Raw genomic sequence first — 12,262 nt, 5'->3', positions numbered from 1 at the left:
CGAGCCGCTTGCATCCCGGAGCAGTAGGCTGCACTACAGAGCCTCGGTGTGCGGCAGTCCAGGCCATCTGCTTCAGCGCAGGTGTACTCCACGGCAGTCATGTACTGGTGAAACTGCCCGGTGGCCCGTTTCCTGTGCATATCCTTGAGTGAGACGTAACTGTATACGTAAAGTGTGATTTAAAGCACGCACACGTTTTATAAACTGTAAGTTTATCTTTATATCCACTTTAAGAAATCTTCACCGGGGCCAGCTTGATGGCCCAACAAGTCATCCTTTGCCTGTGGTACGGCATCCCAGATGGGCATCCATTCAGGTCCCAACTGCTCCACCTCTGATCCAGCTCCCTGCCTGTGGCCTGAGAAAGCAGCAGAGGATGGCCCAAAGCCTTGGGACCCTGCACCCACGAGACCTGGGAGAAACTCCTGGCTCCCAGCTTTCAGTCAGCCAGCTCTGACCGCTGCAGCCATTTGAGACTGACGCAGTGGATGGAAGATCTTTCTGACTCTCCTTCTGTGTAAATCTACCTTTCCAATGAAAACAGATAAAATGTTCATCAAAAGAAGAGAGAAGAAGAGCAGTGGCAGCTCCAGGCTGCTGGCTGTGGTCTGGCCCAGCCACAGAGGTGGTGGCCATTTGGGAAAATGCACCGGAAGCTGAACAAGCGCTCTGCTTCTCCCTACTTCTGTAACTCTGCCTTTCAAATAAATCAGATGAACAAAGGAGTGTGTCTAGAAAAAACATATGTTGAAGTAACTTGTAGGACCAAGCAACTGCATAAAAAATACGTTTAAAAATGGGAAGGTGTCCAGAATGAACAAATGTTTTGCAATATGAATCGATCAATAGTAATGTATAGGAAACATTGATTTAAACTAGTTGGCTCTTAGCCGGTTAACTTGAAACTATAGGTTTAAAATTTTTTTAAAGATTTATTTATTTTTATTGCAAAGTCAGAAATACACAGAGAGGAGGAGAGACAGAGAGAAATATCTTCCATCCGATGATTCACTCCCCAGGTGACCACAATGCTGGTGCTGCACTGATCTGAGGCCAGGAGCCCAGATCCTCTTCCGGGTCTCCCACAGGGATGCAGGGCCCCAAGGCTTTGGGCTGTTCTCGACTGCTTTCCCAGGCCACAGGCAGGGAGCTGTATGGGAAGCGAGGCTGCTGGGATTAGAACCGGTGCCCATATGGGATCCCAGTGCGTGTACAAGACGAGGACTTTAGCCACTAGGCCACTGTGCTGGCCCCAGGTTAAAATGTTAAACAATGACCTGGCACAGTAGCCTAGTGGCTAAAGTCCTCGCCTTGCATGTGCTGGGATTTCATATGGGCACCAGCTCTGATCCAGACCCTGCTTATAGCCTGGGAGAGCAGTCGAGGACAATCCAAAGCCTTGGCACCCTGTACCCACGTGGGAGACCCGGAGGAAGCTCCTGGCTCCTGGCTTTGGGTCAGCTCAGCCACGGCCATTGCAGCCACTTGGGGAGTGAATCAATGGACAGAAGGTCTTCTTCACCTCTGTATATCTGACTTTCCATTAAAAAAAATTTTTTTTTAAAACAATGAAAATGCAGTCAAGTTAGCATACTAGAAATAAGTTATGTAAAACAACTCTGTTAATTAGAACAAAAGGATCTGGGAATAGTTTATTGTTCATTAAGTGCTTAAATCCCTAACTCCACAACTTACTCTGAAGGAATGGACCAAAATTGCTGTTGGCTAATAAAATATAAAGTAGTTTGATTTCTGATAAATAGCATACTGCAGACTGGGAAAAATGTAATATCAGATTACCACAATCACTTTATCATTTTGACAAATATTATCCTACTAACTTTGTAATAGATTGGTGACAAATTCTTGGTTCAAGGCTAAGTGAGAAAGGAGTTCGTTTATAAACACGAAGTGGAGAGTTGAGGAATGCCGCTGGGACTCAGACCCAGTTGAATCCCAAGCTGCAAATGTGCTCGGGTTAGTCGGCTTCCGGGAAGCTCCTGTGTGGCGTTCTTGGCTCCCTGTGCGTACCTTCACGTCCCTCGGGCTGAAGGTCTCTGTACCTCCACACGTGCGCAGTCCAACTTAGCAAATGTGGAAGAGAACCACGCTGCTCTCGTCACCAGCCTTGCGGCTGCCCATGACACCAGCGTCCCACGTCCCAGCTCCCTGCTAGTATGCCTGGGCAGGATGGCTCAAGTTCTGAACCCTGCGCCCACGTGGGAGGCCGGGCTGGGACTCCAGGCTCCTGGTTTGGCCATGGAGGCCATGTGGGGAGTAAACTAGAAGGAAGGTCTCTGTCTCTCCTTGCCCTTTCTCTCTCCCCACTCTCTCAAGCTCTGCTTCCCTTTGCAAACATGGACCGGGAGCCAGGAGAGTGGAGTGCCCCAAGGAAGGATAAATGTGCACACTGCACTAAGGCCAGTGGCACAGCCAGGAAGGTAAGCGTGTTGGGGAACAGATGCTGTCATGTTAGGCAGCCTGCCACTGCAGCCCACAGCCATGGCGCTCTGCCCAGGTCTCAGCAGTGCAGCCAGGGCGCGGAAGGCTTTTTCGGCCTTGGTGTTTCGTTCTGTGCAGTGTAACAGTGTCTCATGAGAGGCTCTGTGATTCGCTCAGTCCCTGCTTGCACTCTGTTATCTCCAGGAGATGAGTCTGCCTCCAGCTTTTTAAAAATGAGCACCATGATCTGGTTGGTAGCTCCCCCGAAGGGGTGGAGCCGCATCTGTCCATGCGTTCCTGTAGGCATTATTGCCGTTAAGATTTCAAATTGTGTTAGGGCAGGAAGGAGGTCAGGGGACAGAGCTCAGGAAATGCGATCCATGCCAGCTCAGATGTAAGCGTCAGACGCTCTTCCTGCACCGACATCTTAGGAGTGCCCGTGAAGTCTAGGCACTCACAGATGGCTGAGACCAGTGCTAAGACAGTCCTTCAGGGAAGAGTGAAGTGAAACAGGCGTAGATAGATATCAAAAATAGACATAGCTGGCACATAGGTAAAAGTTGATTTGTTAAGGGTAATTTCCTTGAGGGCCAATTGTATTTCAATGGATGGTGACAGAAAATAATTCTGTGTGAGGATGCCCACAGTATTACAGAAGGCAATTGTAGGCTTTTATAAAGTCATTTTTTTGTAGAAGAAGGAAATGTATTCTTAGTCATTCCCAGAGGGGCTTAGGAACAATAGGTTTTACATCAGTGCGGATCTGAACTGGGAGCGGTGGAGAGAGGCACTTAGACCGTACTAGTCCAGGTTAACAGCGGCAGGGGGCGGGGCCTGGGCAGTATGACCTGGTGCAGTAGATGAGGAAGAGCTGCCCAGGAAACAAAAGAAGCCTGGAGACTAGCAGCTATTTAGCACTTCCTGTCTGGGCGACTCCTGTCTACTTGAGAGCCGTTCTCATCTGCCCAGTGTGGGTTTACATGGGCAAAGGTGAAAGCTTGTGCCTAGGCAGGGGTTTAAAATCCGAGGCAGCATCGGGAAAAAGCCTGCAGGAGTGAGCTTCCAAACCCCAAACCGAGGGGACTGGGCAGGTGGGCTTACAACTCCCGGCCGTGCATGCCGCAGCCCCCGCCCTGCCACAAGTCGGAGGCCCATCTCTGCCCTGTTCTCTGAGGAGTGGCAGTCTCCCACACTACGGCTCCTGTTCTCTGCTGGGATCTTTTCTCTGATGACCACAAAGAACGAAGCACACGGACAAGGAAGGTGCAAGCAAAATACAGGTTAGAGGCAAAGCAAAGGAACGGTGCCAAACAGGCTCTGCCTGCCCTGAACTGGTGGGCTGCTGCTCAGGACTGCCAGGCCGGGCTGGCACTGTGGCATAGCCAACACAGCCACCCCCTGCAACACTGGCCTCCCCCTGCGGTGCCAATTTCTGATCCAGCTCCCTGCTAACAGCCTGGAAAAGTCTCAGAATGTAACCCAAGTGTCCACCTCTGGCCATAGCTGCCATGTGGGGACTGAGCCAGCAGAGGGCAGACCAGTTCATTTCTCTACCCCCTCCCTTCCTTTCCTTCTCTGTGACTGTGACTTAAAATAAATGCATCTTAAAGCAGTAACAGCAACACTACCTGGCTTGGATTTTTACACTTTTTTTTAAGATCTATCTAATTTTTAGTCGATAGGCAGAGTTGCAGAGATAGGAGAGACAGGGAGAGAGCTTCCGGTTCACTCTCCAAATGGCCACAGCAGCTGGAGCTAGGTCAGTCTGAAGCCAGGAGCCAGGAGCTTCTTCTGGGTCTCCCAGATGGGTGCAGAGGCCCAGACACAGGCCGTACTCTGCCGCTTCCCCAGGCACATGAGCAGGGAGCTGATCCTGCAGGCAGGGGCCCAGAGCCATTCCTAAGATGATTCACTTGTTCCTGTTTCGGGAAACTCATGGATTTGTTGAGGAATGTGCTGATGAGGCATTCTGGGTGAGCCATTCGGGGGTGGGGGTGCTGACCCGGGAGCAACCTGCTTGGCAGAGTGCTGTATCTGGTCCCTTTGGCAGGTGCAACAACTCTGTCCCTGACGACTCCTGCAGGGCTGTGTCACAGAGGCCCCCCCCCCCCCCGCCCGAGAAGAATGCCTCAGTCTGAGAACAACATGGGGGTCTCTCCTAGAACAAGCCCCATGATTCTCATCCTGTAAGTGGAGTCAGCAAGCCATCCCTCGGCCTGGAGCCGTTCCTGTGTGCACCGCCTGTCCGGTGTTAGTTGTACTTGATGAAGATGTTTGCTATTGAAAAAGCAAAAAAGCAGGATGTCATGGATCTGCTTAATGCTGAGCAAACGCTCATTTCTGCAGCCAGAGCTGGCCAAGCTGCTGAGTCTGCCAACATCTTAGCAGGAGCTCTGCACAACCTTGTGGCTAAATCCTCCCGTATGGGCACTGGTTCACGTCCCGGCTGCTCCACTTCCCATCCAGCTCCCTGCCTGTGGCCTGGGAAAGCAGTCAAGGACGGCCCAAAGCCTTGGGACCCTGCACCCACATGGGAGATCCAGAAGAAGCTCCTGTTCGGATCGGCTAAGCTCCAGCTGTTGCGGTGACTTGGGAAATGAACCAGTGGGCAGGCTAGTCTCTCCTTCTCTATGTATATCTGCTACTCGAATCAAAATAAATCTTTAAAATGCTCATTAGCAGAGAGGGCAGGAGGGAAAAAAGAAAAGCCTTCCCACCATGGCTCTGGCCAAGGAATTGTACTGCGCGTGTCCCAGGGATTGCCTTGCAGCATCGACGGGCTGAGATTCGCAGCTGCTCACTGCGCAGGCGCTCGGAGAAGGGAGAGGTGAGAGTGCCTTGCTCCTCGCACTGTAGGGAGGCCGCAGGCCCCTTCAGGCAGCCTCTCACGTGCTTGTCTATAAATCATTAACAAGGGCGGCCAGTGATTCACAAAGGGTCCTGCGGCACTGCTGATGAAATAGAAATTAAGACTAGCAATAAAAACAAATCTGAAACAAAAACCAGAAAATCTAAAGTTTAAAATCCAATCTTATTTTTTAATAGTTGCCTTTTTCTTAACGGTTTATTCATTTGTAAGGCAGATTTAGAAAGAAGAAGAAACAGAAAGAGAGAGAGCTGGCGAGCTCTTGCGTCTGCTCCCCCACTCCCCGGCCGGGAGCCCTGAGCGGCGCACAGGTATAGTGTTTGAGCACTTGGGCCATTAGCAGGGAGCTGGATGGGAACTGGAGCAGCCGGGACTTGAACTCCTGTCTATGTGGGACGTGGTCCTGCAGAGCCAAGGGTCAGAAACCTAGTCCGAACCTTGCCTGTGGGTGGCAGTGGTCCGCCTGTGGATCAGCAGTGGAGCAGGGCCTGAGGCCCAAGCGCTGGGGCTGAGCAAGGGGGCTCAGCAGACAGACATCCTCACCGCCAGGCTCCTCTGAAAGCTCATCCTGACCTCTGACTGGTGGCTGCTCACCAAGGAGAATCTAGAAACACTGCGTGTGAACCTAGACCACTCATGGATCTCGATGAGTTTGGAAAAAAAGTGCTTCAGAAATGAAGATTTTTGAAAAATTCAAAAGATATTCTACTTGATTAAAAATTGCAATGCAGTGAGCAAAAGCTTCCTTTAGCGTTGCCCTCCAGGAGATGCTGGTGGGAATAGCTGAAAGATGGCATTTGCAAGCCTTTTTTTTTTTTTTTTTCTGTGAAGGACCAGATAGTAAACATCTCAGGTGTTGCAGGCCCTATAATCCATGTCACAAAACCACAATGGCCATAGGCCAAATGAAGTAGCTGAATCCCAACTAAACTTAGGATTCCTGCAGTTTTCTTTTTCCACAATCTCGATATCTTTTGGTTATGAGTGGGTCTTCAGGGAGTTCCTGGAAACAGAATATTAAACAAACAATGCATGGATTTAAAAAGCTTTTGCACTAAAGACTTTTCTCTCCATTTTCTGTGACTCCTTTGATGTCCGCTTGCAGAACTCTGTTGCTTCCACCACTTGAGACTACAGAACCGACTCGTTACCTGCTGGGCATGAAAGTCCAGGTCATGGCCAGAATTGGCCTAGGGTCCAAGTGTACTGACCCACCTCACCTCCAGCTCACTGCCATAAGCAAAGGAACCCCCAAGGGGAAGAAGGTGACTCATTGAGGTAGAAGTGGCCAATTCGTTCTGCAAGAGGAAAGATGAGGCAGACATGCCAGGCACTCAGCAGGAGGCTCGCTTAGCGCATGCGCTCTGCACGGCCATGCCGTGGGCTGTTACACCCTCAGTGTGTGCTGTGCACGGCCATGCCATGGACTGTTACACCCTCAGTGTGTGCTGTGCACAGCCATGCCGTGGGCTGTTACACCCTCAGTGTGTGCTGTGCACAGCCATGCCGTGGGCTGTTACACCCTCAGTGTGTGCTGTGCACAGCCATGCCGTGGACTGTTACACCCTCAGTGTGTGCTGTGCACAGCCATGCCGTGGACTGTTACACCCTCAGTGTGTGCTGTGCACAGCCATGCCGTGGACTGTTACACCCTCAGTGTGTGCTGTGCACAGCCATGCCGTGGACTGTTACACCCTCAGTGTGTGCTGTGCACAGCCATGCCGTGGACTGTTACACTCTCAGTGTGTGCTGTGCACGGCCATGCCGTGGACTGTTACACCCTCAGTGTGTGCTGTGCACGGCCATGCCGTGGACTGTTACACCCTCAGTGTGTGCTGTGCACGGCCATGCCGTGGGCTGTTACACCCTCAGTGTGTGCTGTGCACGGCCATGCCGTGGACTGTTACACCCTCAGTGTGTGCTGTGCACGGCCATGCCGTGGACTGTTACACCCTCAGTGTGTGCTGTGCACGGCCATGCCGTGGACTGTTACACCCTCAGTGTGTGCTCTGCACGGCCATGCCATGGACTGTTACACCCTCAGTGTGTGCTGTGCACGGCCATGCCGTGGACTGTTACACCCTCAGTGTGTGCTGTGCACGGCCATGCCGTGGACTGTTACACCCTCAGTGTGTGCTGTGCACGGCCATGCCGTGGACTGTTACACCCTCAGTGTGTGCTGTGCACAGCTATGCCGTGGACTGTTACACCCTCAGTGTGTGCTCTGCACGGCCATGCCGTGGACTGTTACACCCTCAGTGTGTGCTGTGCACGGCCATGCCGTGGACTGTTACACCCTCAGTGTGTGCTGTGCACAGCTATGCCGTGGACTGTTACACTCTCAGTGTGTGCTCTGCACAGCCATGCCGTGGACTGTTACACCCTCAGTGTGTGCTGTGCACAGCCATGCCGTGGGCTGTTACACCCTCAGTGTGTGCTGTGCACAGCCATGCCATGGACTGTTACACCCTCAGTGTGTGCTCTGCACGGCCATGCCATGGACTGTTACACCCTCAGTGTGTGCTGTGCACAGCCATGCCGTGGACTGTTACACCCTCAGTGTGTGCTGTGCACGGCCATGCCGTGGACTGTTACACCCTCAGTGTGTGCTGTGCACGGCCATGCCATGGGCTGTTACACCCTCAGTGTGTGCTGTGCACAGCCATGCCGTGGACTGTTACACCCTCAGTGTGTGCTGTGCACAGCCATGCCATGGGCTGTTACACCCTCAGTGTGTGCTGTGCACGGCCATGCCATGGACTGTTACACCTTCACATCCTCACATCTCTTTTCACAGATGAGGAATTTGAGACTCAGAGCAATTAAATAACTTTCCTAGACCTGGTACGCTGCTATGATTCGAACATGGACTGATCTTTCAGTAAATCTTAAATGTGATGTCTTCCCTGGAAGAATTCAGAGTTGACACTGAATGGCAGGCAGGGGAGTCTGTCTCTTGGAGCTGAACTGAAATCCTGAAGCAAATGTCGTGATGTTAGTCCTGGGGGCCAGAGCACGGATGCGAAATGCCAGGATTCAGTACTCTGCCAGGGCCGCAGTCAGAGGCCTCCCAGTGTCAACCTGAAGCAGCCTTTGGGTGGGACTCGCTGGCTGGTCTGTGCGTGGGATGGGCAGCCCAGAGCAGGCTCTTTGCAAACCAGATGGTACAGGGAGCAGGTCTTCATGCAGGAGTTGGGGCTTTCGGTGCTGGATGGGGTGCTTCCAGGGGCGTTGCCTTTGCTCTATTTTTACACATGTAGACTATATTTACACTGTGGGGAGTTTAGCCTGATGTAGCTATGCACTACAAACTTTTAAACTCTTTTGTATCAAGACAATGATGGCCCACATTTTATTGTATCGTCACTTGAATCCTTTTTCCTAAGCACGCGTACATAAAAGAGGACTGTGTGGCGCAGGCTCCTTTTCACATGAAATTTCCCCAAATCTGATGTTTGAGTATCCGTCAAAATAAGCATCATAGGAGGCAAAATGACTGCATCCAGATAAATTCGTGCAATTCCACATGCTGTGTCAGCCTGTCAGATGTTAACAGGGCATTTGTGAAAAACTCCAGCAGAGAAATTTGGCTTGCCTGGCCAGGGTTTCTCAAGATGGCCTCATCATAGAATGAGGCGGCAGTGATGTTCCGTGGCAAAAAGTCGTCAAGTATAATATTTGTATTGGGAACATGATACGCTAGCATGACTTAGACTGTCAGAGTTGGACAGTGAGATTGTTTGCGAACTTCTACTACTCCATTTTTTCTTCACTTTCAAAAAGTGTGCGGGCCGGGGCTGGTTCTTTGGGGTAGGTCAAGCCGCCATCTGAATTCAGTTCCATGAGTGTCAGAGGAGTCTATCGTCATGCTTAGCTTTTATTTATTTTTTAAAGATTTATTTATTTTTATTGCAAAGTCAGATATAAAAGAGAGGAAGAGCTTCCATCCGATCATAAGCTCCCCAAGTGACCGCAACAGCCGGTGTGCGCTGATCCAAAGCCAGGATCCAGAAGCTTCCTCCGGGTCTCCCATTTGGATACAGGGTCCCACGGCTTTGGGCCGTCCTCCCTGCTTTCCCAGGCAATAGCAGGGCACTGGATGGGAAGTGGAGGAACCAGGACATGAACCGGGTCCATGTGAGATTCTGGTACTTGCACGGTGAGGATTTAGCCAGACTCATCACACCAAACCCTATCTTTTTAAAAAGCTATCGTTTTGTTATTTGCTCACTTTGTTACCTGTTGCCAAGAGCATGAACTGTATGATGTATTTATAAGAAGCAGTGGGGGGGCCCGGCACGGAGGCGCAGTGGTTAAGGTCCTTGCCTTGCACACCCGGGATCCCATATAGGCGCCGGTTCTAATCCCGGCAGCCCCACTTCCCTTCCAGCTCCCTGCCTGTGGCCTGGGAAAGCAGTTGAGGATGGCCCAAAGCTTTGGGACCCTGCACCCACGTGGGAGACCCGGAAGAGGCTCCTGGCTTCAGATCGGCATAGTATCGGCTGTTGCGCTCACTTGGGGAGTGAATCATTGGACGGAAGATCTTCCTCTCTGTCTCTCCTCTCTGTATATCTGCCTTTCCAATGAAAAGATAATAAAAGTAAATCTTTAAAAAAAAAAAAAGAAGCAGTGGGAAGGTCCTGGTGTCCGTGCAGTAGGTGTTAATGACACGAAGGTGTGAAGAGAACAGCTCCCCTGCTTGGCAGGGCCTGGGGGAGCTTACAGCTGTTTGGCAGGGCCCGGCGGATTTCTCTCTGACCACCTTGATGCAGTCTCACCCCCTGTTTGCATGGACACTCAACCACCCCACTAAGAATTCTGCAATCTATTAGGCATAGTTTGCCCCTGTGAGATGGCTTTTACAACCAACATGAGCTTAAAAGTTAATGTTACTGATAATGTCTTGGTGAGTGGGCCTTTAACTGCGCACAGGAGTACAATTAAGCCCATGCTGTTTCCAGACACCTTATTGTGTGCCTACCCATTGCTCTGAGACCTGGCCCAAATATTTAGCATACTTTCTGGGAAATGGCCTGATAAGAGTTTCACAAACTAATGGAAGTGATGGGAGTATGGGTTGAAATTGCTATGACAAAAAATATAGCTATCCTGTTACTGGGACCCTAAAGGTTATCCTGTTATAATTACTGTGACCCCAAAAGGCCATCCTGCTATGGCAAAAGTATAGTTACTGTGATCCTAAAGGCTATCCTGCTATGGCAAAATATAGCTACTGTGACCTTAAAGGTTAGCCTGTCCTTGCAACTCTCAACTCTTTAGAACATAGTAAATGTAGTTGCTTTGGCTGCCTTCATAATTTTTTAACTAGAGGAAATATAGGGTGACTTTACTAACATCATGTATACTTTTGATTATTGTTTGATCATTTATGAGGTTGTAGAGCCTACAGTTGTAGAGGGATTTAATGTTTGAAACTTTTGTCTTAGATTTTTATATTTTTTCTCTTTTGATGTATTTCTCTCATTAAGTGATGGATAAGTTATAGAATAAGAATTGTAGTAGGAATGTATTACTGAATAAGATGTGTTGTCTACTGAGAAAATGTTGGCTGCAACATCAGAATGGATAATGCCCTGTCTTAAGGTGAAACTATCTGTAGAGTTATCTTTGGAAACATTTACTTGCCCATTGTAGAGCAGAAACCTAAATGGAGTAAACATGGCTCATTGCTAATTGCAGTTCCTTCCGTCCTTGTAACTCTTGCTTAGTTAGCAAACTGTGTGGGCCTGCAGACCTAATGACCTTTGGTGCCAATACCCTAATCCCCATAAACCAAGGTCTCAGCCCTTTTCCCATGCATAATTCAAGGTAGGGGTCTGGTTGTCACAGACAGCGCCAAGGATGGGACCCAGACTTGAAGGAAGTAAGTAGGGGCTGGCAAGCCGAGATAAGCAAAGAATGTGGGATCCTCCCTCACTCGCCTCTCAAGCGGTTGTAAATTGTGCCCCCCTTGAAGCTATGTCAAAATGCCCTAAAAAAAGACTGTGTACTGCTTCTGTATAAATAAAGCGGACAGCTTTCTCGCGGGGTCCACAATGATGTTGGAATTGTAGTGGTCCGTCTCTTCTTTCTATGCCTACTTCACGCACCCTTCTCGAGCTCCGAACTCAGCTGGAGCTGGACTCCGGCAGGAAGGAGTCCAATGGTTCACTCCCCAAGTGGCCACAACAGCCGAAGCTGAGCTGGTCCAAAGCCAGGAGCCAGGAGCTTCTTCTGGATCTCCTCCCTGGGTGCAGGGGCCCACGGACTTGAGCCATCCTCTTCTGCTTTCCCAGGCCTTAATAAGGGATGTGGGTTGGAAGTGGAGCAGCCGGGACGTGAACCAGCACCTTTATGGGATACCGCCGCTTGAAGGTGGAGGATTAGCCCGCTGAGCCATGGAGTGAGCCCCCTCATTTTTCTTTGTTTAGGCTGTTTTCACTTTCATATAAAGTATGCTGACATAAGATGATGTCCCCTTTGATCCAGCTGTTTTTACCTTGCATTCTCTTCTCTCCTGATGTGAAGGACCATTCCTAGAGCGTTGGTTAGGCTCTGCTTGGCCATCACCTGTCGCTTTGTTCAGCGTTTGCCTCCAGGAAGGTGCACACATGTGCACACATGCGCAGTTCTGCCTTTGCTGCAGAGAGGAGCAACCTTGGAGGAGGCCTGGGCATCTGGATTTTGTTTCCCTCATTTTGCCTCTGTGTTTTCGCATACCTCCTTCCAGTTTCCTGTCTTGCTGTGTATTGATCCAGTCCGTTGTTTTCTCTAAACTACCCATAAATTGGCTGTACTTCCTCCTCATGATTTTTCATCTCCCAATTACCCTTCTCCTTGCCTAACCGGATGTCTAGTTCCATCACTCCAGTGGAATGGCTCGGTCAGTCACCAGTGAATGAGAGAGACGTGTCAGTGCTGGCCTTACTATGCCTTCCCCGCCAGTCCTGGCTG

This window comes from Ochotona curzoniae, unplaced genomic scaffold, assembly GCF_017591425.1.
Source record: "Ochotona curzoniae isolate NIBS_2020 unplaced genomic scaffold, NIBS_Ocur_1.0 patch305, whole genome shotgun sequence".
NCBI lineage: Eukaryota > Metazoa > Chordata > Mammalia > Lagomorpha > Ochotonidae > Ochotona > Ochotona curzoniae.
The sequence above is the reverse complement of the archived record's forward strand: the minus strand, read 5'-3'. Positions refer to the sequence as shown.